General features: G+C 43.1%; 1 long non-coding RNA gene across 1 annotated transcript; it reads left to right on the plus strand.

Moving 5' to 3' along the window:
• Positions 1–5,044: 5,044 nt before the first annotated feature.
• LOC112075537 (uncharacterized) lies at positions 5,045–6,083 on the plus strand. The gene is made up of 2 exons (XR_002894993.2): positions 5,045–5,193; positions 5,692–6,083. It is a non-coding gene; the product is annotated as an uncharacterized lncRNA (long non-coding RNA).
• Positions 6,084–8,006: the final 1,923 nt, after the last annotated feature.

The raw sequence follows: 8,006 nt of genomic DNA on the forward strand, positions 1-8,006 counted from the left end.
TTACCTCTTCACAATCACCAGGCTATATACTTGCCTGCTTTTACCGCTTTTCCACAATCTGTCTCTCTGACTTCTTTCCTCTTTTGAACCTTTTCAATGCAGTCATTTCCTTTTAAATGTTGCTATCTCTTTACAGCGTCTGTCTCTGTGGTTTCATCTTCGTTTCTGTAATACTTCTAATAATGGTACAGTAGTACTAGTAGTGGTAATGTTTCTCTCTCTACAGCTCCCAGCGGTGGCCAGTCGCTATGCGGTCTGGGAGCCGGCTGCCCACACCAACCTGTCCATGGTGCACTTAGCGTCTTCTTCCAGATGTGCAAGCTCAAGGCATCGGCTTCGACATCAAGGTACCGGCGTTGTTCAGTTATAACCTGTCACTGGCAAATAACAATATAGTGGTGTTTTTTACAACGGCACCTCTGAACCAAAAAAGTTAAACAAATGTTTTAATGAAAGTTAGAAAATGAATTATAAAATCAAATGTATTTATAAAAGCCCTTCTTACATCAGCTGATGTCTCAAAGTGCTGTACAGAAACCCAGCCTAAAAACAAAAAAAACTGCGAGCAATGCAGGTGTTAGAAACACGTTTGTTAAAATATACTCTGTGTATTATCGGCTGTGTTGTAGGAAAAGCAAGGCACTGTCTTTTGTTCTGCATGACAGCTGTGAGAGATACAGTCTGGGGATGGTGTGAGTATCTTGATGTGAACACACCTAACACACACAAACACACACAAACCACACACAAACACACACAAACACACAAAAGGCCTTTTGGGTTCACTTGAACCTGTTCTGTTTAAAATGAATGACGGGAAACAAGAGTTTTAACTGAATAAGAGAGTACTGAAGACACACGCATTCCTTTAAAGGATTAGCCTGTCCCTTTTGGTCGGTAGTAAATGGAAATCCTCAAGCAGTTTGTATGGACTGGTTAATGAAGAATACTGTATCGAATCACACCAATCCGTGGCTTACATGCCTCTCTGCTGTTGAACTCTTGTCTGTTCACCACATCTCTCCCAACGACTGGGATTCAACTCGGCTGAAGTACTCATTAGCTACGGACACACACACACACACACACACACACACACACACACAACAACACACACCACACACAACACACACACACACACACACAACACACACACACACACACACACACACCGCTGACGAACCCTACAGTAGCTTGAGACTGTATGGACTGGGTCTAAAAACGTCCCTGGGGTGGACTTTAACCCAAACCGGCCCGCGGATACTCCCCCGCCCCTCCCTGCCGACGCACGCACGGACACACATCGCCACGGGAATCCGTTGAATCTATTTCTTTGATGTTTAAAAAATATATATGTATTTGTAGCTACTTTTTAAGTAAATACAGTACCTGTAGTCAACTTGTGCAATTCTTAGGAGATAAAGCAGATCGCATTCTTCATTTCACTTGCCACATAATTTTTTATTAAAAAATGTAAAATAAGAAGCTTACCGTTAGTCCCCAGTCACATGCTTGTTTACAAGGACACAACGACGAGAGACCGGAGCCTTCTGAGTCACTCGCTGTTGTGCAGCACGTGCCTGGTGATCTACACTCTCTTAGAAAAATAGGTGCTGTCTAGAACCTAAAAGGGTTTTTCGGCTGTCCCCGTAGGAGAACCCTTTGAAGAACCCTTGTTGGTTCCAGGATTAACACTTTTTGGATCCAAGTAGAATCATTTTGGGTTCCTTGTAGAATCTTTCCATAGAGGGTTTTACATTGAACCCAAAATTGATCTACCTGGAACCAAAAAGGGTTCTAGCTGGAACCAAAAAGGGACAAAAGGAACACCTACGTGAGAATGCTATTCATTGACTACAGCTCAGCGTTCAACACCATAGTGCCCTCAAAGCTCATCACTAAGCTAAGAACCCTGGGACTAAACACCTCCCTCTGCAACTGGATGCTGGACCCCCTGACGGGACGCCCCCCAGGTGGTGAGGGTAAACAACAACACATCTGCCATGCTGATCCTCAACACGGGAAACCCTCAGGGGTGCGTGCTTAGTCCCCTCCTGTACTCCCTGTTCACCCAGGACTGCGTGGCTGCGCACGACTCCAACACCATCATTAAGTTTGATAATGACACGACGGTGGTAGGTCTGATCACCGACAACGATGAGACAGCCTATAGGGAGGAGGTCAGAGACCTGGCAGTGTGGTGCCAGGATAACAACCCCTCCCTTAATGTCAGCAAGACAAAGGAAATGATTGTGGACTACAGGAAACGGAGGGCCGAACACGCCCCCATTCACATCGACGGGGCTGTAGTGGAGCGGGTCGAGAGCTTCAAATTCCTCTGTGTCCACATCACTAAAGATTTATCATGGTCCAAACACACCCTACACGGTTGTGGAGAGGGCACGACAACGCCTCATCCCCTTCAGGAGACTGAAAAGATTTGTCATGCCTCAGTAGGTTCTACAGCTGCACCATCGCCACCAGTCAGGATGCTCTCATCAGACTGATGAACAATTATAACAGGACTGACCACCTGCACTGATTCTCTTAAACCTTAGAACCCCATTGACTCACTCACCACACACCAGCACACACACACACACACACACACACACACACACACCACACACAACACACACACACACACACACACACACACAACCACACACACACACCAACACACATCACAACTGTTGCTTACCAGGACTTTATTATGATTGATAAATATTGCTCCGTTTATACACTTTTTTATTCACCTTATTAACCAGTAGGCCGTTCCCTTTAATTTAACCAGGTAGACCATTCACCTTTATTTAACCAGGTAGGCCAGTTCACCTTTATTTACCAGGTCGGCCAGTTCACTTTTATTTAACCAGGTAGCGACCGTTCACCTTTATTTAACCAGGTAGGTCAGATCACCTTTATTTACGTAGGTCATCCCTTTATTTAACCAGGTAGGCCAGTTCACCTTATTTAACCAGGGTAGGTCAGATCACCTTTATTTAACCAGGTCGGTGCGATCACCTTTATTAAACAGGTCGGCAGTTCTTTTATTTAACCAGGTCGGCCAGTTCACCCTTTAATTTAACCAGTAGGCCAGATCACCTTTATTTAACCAGGTAGGCCAGTTCACCTTTTATTTAAACCAGGTAGGCAGTTCACCTTTATTTAACCAGCCGGCAGTTCACCCTTTATTTTAAACCAGGTAGGCCAAGTCACCCTTTATTTAACCAGTAGGACCAGTTCACCTTTATTTAACGCAGGGTAGGCCAGTTTCACCTTTATTTAACCAGGTAGGCCAGTTCACCTTTATTTAACCCAGGTAGGCCAGTTCACCTTTATAATTTTATATCCAGGTAGGCCAGTTCACCCTTTATTTAACCAGGTAGGCCAGATCACCTTTATTTAACCAGGTAGGCAGTTCACCTTTATTTAACCATGTGCAGTTGCACCTTTATTTAACTCAGGTAGGCCAGTTCACCTTTATTTAACCAGTAGGGACCAGATCACCTTTATTTAACCAGTGTAGCCCGAATCCCTTTATTTAACCAGGTCGGCCAGTTCACCTTTATTTAACCAGGTAGGCCAGATCACTTTATTTAAACCAGTCGGCAGGTACTTAATACCTGTTACCATTCACTTTACTTTAACCAGGTTAGGTCAGATCACCTTATTTAACCAGGTCGGAGTTCACCTTTTATTTAACCAGGTAGGCAGATCACCGCTTTTAACAGGTGGCAGTTCACCTTTATTTACGCAGGTCGGTCCAGTTGATAGAACAAGCTTCTCATTTAACATTTGCGACCCTGACCAAGATAAAGCAAAGCAGTGCGCACAACCCAAAACACAGAGTTAACATTGGAGTAAACAAAACATACAGTCCAATAACATTGCCCCCCCACAAATCCCTCCTTCCCCAAAACACATGTAATATTGTATAATTGTGTCTTCCTGTATTATACTGATGATAAAACATGTTTATTAAGATTCTCTGCTGAGCATTTACTTTATGTTGGTAATCTTATATTAGGTTGTCATTGTTGTGTATTGTCCAGAGGACCCTGCCATAAGCATTTCATTGGACAGTATATTATCCACATACTATCGACTAACACAACTTGAAAACCAACACACGAAAGCCAAACGTGGTGATGTGTTTGTTTTTTGCGGTCGGGGATCGTTAGTAAAGTGGTTCGTCCGTTGTTGTCGTTAACAGACCGTCGGTGACGACCTCCAGGGAGCCCTGATGACTTTGCTCGTAACCTGTCCATACATCCATCAGGAGATATCAACTTTCCAACATGCAGGGAGACTAACTTTAAGGTACACTGTTCATGAGCTAACGATCTGCACCATGCAGGGAGAGACTAACTTTAAGATACGCTGTTAATGACCTAACGATCTGCCACCATGCCAGGGAGAGACTAACTTTAAGGTACACTGTTGATGACCTAACGATCTGCCACCATGCAGGGAGAGACTAACTTAAGATACCTGTTATGACCTAACGATCTGCCACATGCAGGGAGAGACTAACTTTAGGTAGCTGTTAATGACCTAACGATCTGCCACCATGCAGGGAGAGACTAACTTTAAGGTACACTGTTAATGACCTAACGATCTGCCACCATGCCAGGGACAGACTAACTTTAAGGTACACTGTTAATGACCTAACGATCTGCAGACCTAACTTTAAGGTACACTGTTAATGACCTAACGATCTGCCACCATGCAGGGAGAGACTAACTTTAGGTACACTGTTAATGACCTAAGATCTGCCACATGCAGGGAGAGACTAACTTTAAGGTACACTGTTAATGACCTAACGATCTGCCACCATGCAGGGAGAGACTAACTTTAAGGTACACTGTTAATGACCTAACGATCTGCCACCATGCAGGGACAGACTAACTTAAGGTACACTGTTAATGACTAACGATCTGCCAACATGCAGGGAAGACTAACTTTAAGGTCACTGTTAATGACCTAACACGATCTGCCACATGCAGGGAAGACTAACTTTAAGGTACGCTGTTAATGACCTAACGATCTGCCACATGCAGGGAGAGACTAACTTTAAGGTACACTGTTAATGACCTAACGATCTGCCACCATGCAGGGAGAGACTACTTTAAGGTACATCTGTTAATGACCTAACGATCTGCCAACATGCAGGGACAGACTAACTTTAAGGTACACTGTTATGACCTAACGATCTGCCACCATGCGGAGACTAACTTTAAGGTACCTGTTAATGACTAACGATCTGCCACCATGCAGGGAGAGACTAACTTTAAGGTACACTGTTTAATTGACCTAGTATACGATGCCTGCCCCTATGCAGGGAGAGACTAACTTTAAGGTACACTGTTAATGACCTAACGATCTGCCACCATGCAGGGACAGACTAACTTTAAGGTACACTGTTCATGAGCTAACGATCTCCAAAAAAATAAGTTACAGCCGATGTGTGATATTAGCGTCGTATTATGACTCGATGAACAATTTATTAGTGGTTCAGGAAGTGCACTCTGTAAAATTCCAATTCTCTTCAATAAGGAACATGTGGAATTTGCTTTACTTTCTGAACTGACTGGAATTGAAATTGAACCCTGAGTTGTGACTGGTAAAGTTATAGACAGCGTGTTTGTTAGTGATGGTGTAAAGCCTGTTCCCTTGTGTTACCTGCAGGGCCTGATTAGGGACATAGAAGAGATTTTGGGAATGACAATCCAGAATAAAGCCCTGGTGACCGAGGAAGAAGAGAAGGCTGCTCCTGTCCGGACTAAACGGGATCACTGACCCACACAACTAGGATACCTCAGTCACTTTAAAACGGAAGAAATGCCACCGTTTTGATCAGATCGATGCCAATTACTCCAACTGATCATTTCAGACCCTATTATCTATTTCTATCTGTATTTCATAAGAGTTTATCTTACTAGGGACAATACATTATTATATTCCTGAACGACTGAACTCTGTTAGTGTGTGATTGTTCATACTGTAGCCTAAACACAACCAGGGAACAAGTTGTATTAAGTTTTAAGAACATAAAAAACTTTATTATAAATTCAAATGTACATTTAAATGTAGAGAGTAATTTATTGTAAACTGACCTTAGCATTATGGGGGGGGGGGATCACCCTTCAGCTAGGAACTAAAGTTTGCTGTGCTATGTTGCTGGTCAGACGAAATATATTGCTGGTTCAGTTACAGGGTGAGTTGAAGGAAAAATGATGAATATATTGACAAGATACATGTCTCTCCACCCTAACAATGAGAGAACACAAAACGGGCACGCAGCGCTGTCTAGCTCCCGCCTATCCTTTCTTTGGATTGGTGCATACATCTCATTATTATAATCAAATTTCAAATGTATTTATAAAGCCCTTCTTACATCAGCTGATCTCAAAGTGCTGTACAGAAACCCAGCCTAAAACCCCAAACAGCAAGCAATGCAGGTGTAGAAGCACGGTGGCTAGGAAAAACTCCCTAGAAAGCCAAACCTAGGAAGAAACCTAGAGAGGAACCAGGCTATGAGGTGTGCCAGTCTCTCTGGCTGTTGCCGGGTGGAGATTATAACAGAACTGCCAAGATGTTCAAATGTTCATAAATGACAGATGGTCAAATATATAATCACAGTAGTTGTCGAGGGTGCAGCAAGTCAGCACACTCAGGAGTAAATGTCATTGGCGTTTTCATAGCCGATCATTAAGAGTATCTCTACCGCTCCTGGTCTCTATAGAGTTGAAAACAGCAGTCGTGACAGTGCACGTCGGTCGACAGGTCAGGGTTCCATAGCGCAGGCAGAACAGTTGAAACTGGAGCAGCAGCACGACCAGGTGGACTGGACAGCAAGGAGTCATCATGCCAGGTGTCCTGAGGCATGTCCTAGGCTCAGGTCTCGAAGAGAGAGAGAGAGAGAATATGAGAGAGCATACTTAATTCACACAGGACACCAGATAAAGACAGGAGAGGTACCCAGATTATATACAAACTGACCTAGCCCCGACACATAAACTACAAGCATAAATATGAGGCTAGACAGGAGCGGTCAGGAGACACTGTGCCTCATCGATAATCTTTTCTGAATATTCGTAAAGGTTTTGAGGTCAACCGCCTGTATTCACTGGAGAGAGAATGCTATGATACAACCTCATGCCATGAAATGCATACCGGTCTCGATACAACTCCGATATCAAATGGGTTTTTTCTCAAAGTTGCCAGGATGTCACAAGTTCTACTTATATCGTTACACTCGTAACAACTTAAGCATTACGAGATTTCTATTCGATTAAATAAACCTCAGGAGAAATAAGCACTTCAGTTGTTGTTGACCAATTTGACAGTCTCTCATTGACCTCCATAACAACTCCTTGTTTGGTTGGCGAAACAAAAAATACCACCTGCTGAAGGAGACACATTTTCTGCATTGTCGAGCCTCTCTCCTCTTTCTCGCCTCTTTCTCTCCTCTTTCTCGTCCTCTTTCTCTCTGGTTGATTTCTACTGATCCAGATCCTTGGGATTTAAAATGGTTCACTTCGATCAGACCTTACACAGCTCTCTGGTCTTGGCCATTGTGGAGAGGTTGGAGTCTGTTTTGATTGTGTGTGACAGGTGTCTTTTATACAGTAACAAGTTCAAACAGGTGCAGTTAATACAGGTAATGAGTGGAGAACAGGAGGGCTTCTAAGAAAAAAAACTAACAGGTCTGTGAGAGCCGAATTCTTACTGGTTGGTAGGTGATCAAATACTTATGTCATGCAATAAAATGCAAATTAATTACTTAAAAATCATACAATGTGATTTTCTGGATTTTTTGTTTTAGATTCCATCTCTCACAGTTGAAGTCTACCTATGATAAAAATTACAGACCTCTACATGCTTTGTAAGTAGGAAACCTGCAAAATCGGCAGGTGTATCAAACACTTGTTCTCCCACGGTATATAGATATATAGATATAGTATGATATTGTATATAAGATTCTATATAGATAGACTGTA

This window comes from Salvelinus sp. IW2-2015, unplaced genomic scaffold, assembly GCF_002910315.2.
Source record: "Salvelinus sp. IW2-2015 unplaced genomic scaffold, ASM291031v2 Un_scaffold3224, whole genome shotgun sequence".
Lineage (NCBI taxonomy): Eukaryota > Metazoa > Chordata > Actinopteri > Salmoniformes > Salmonidae > Salvelinus > Salvelinus sp. IW2-2015.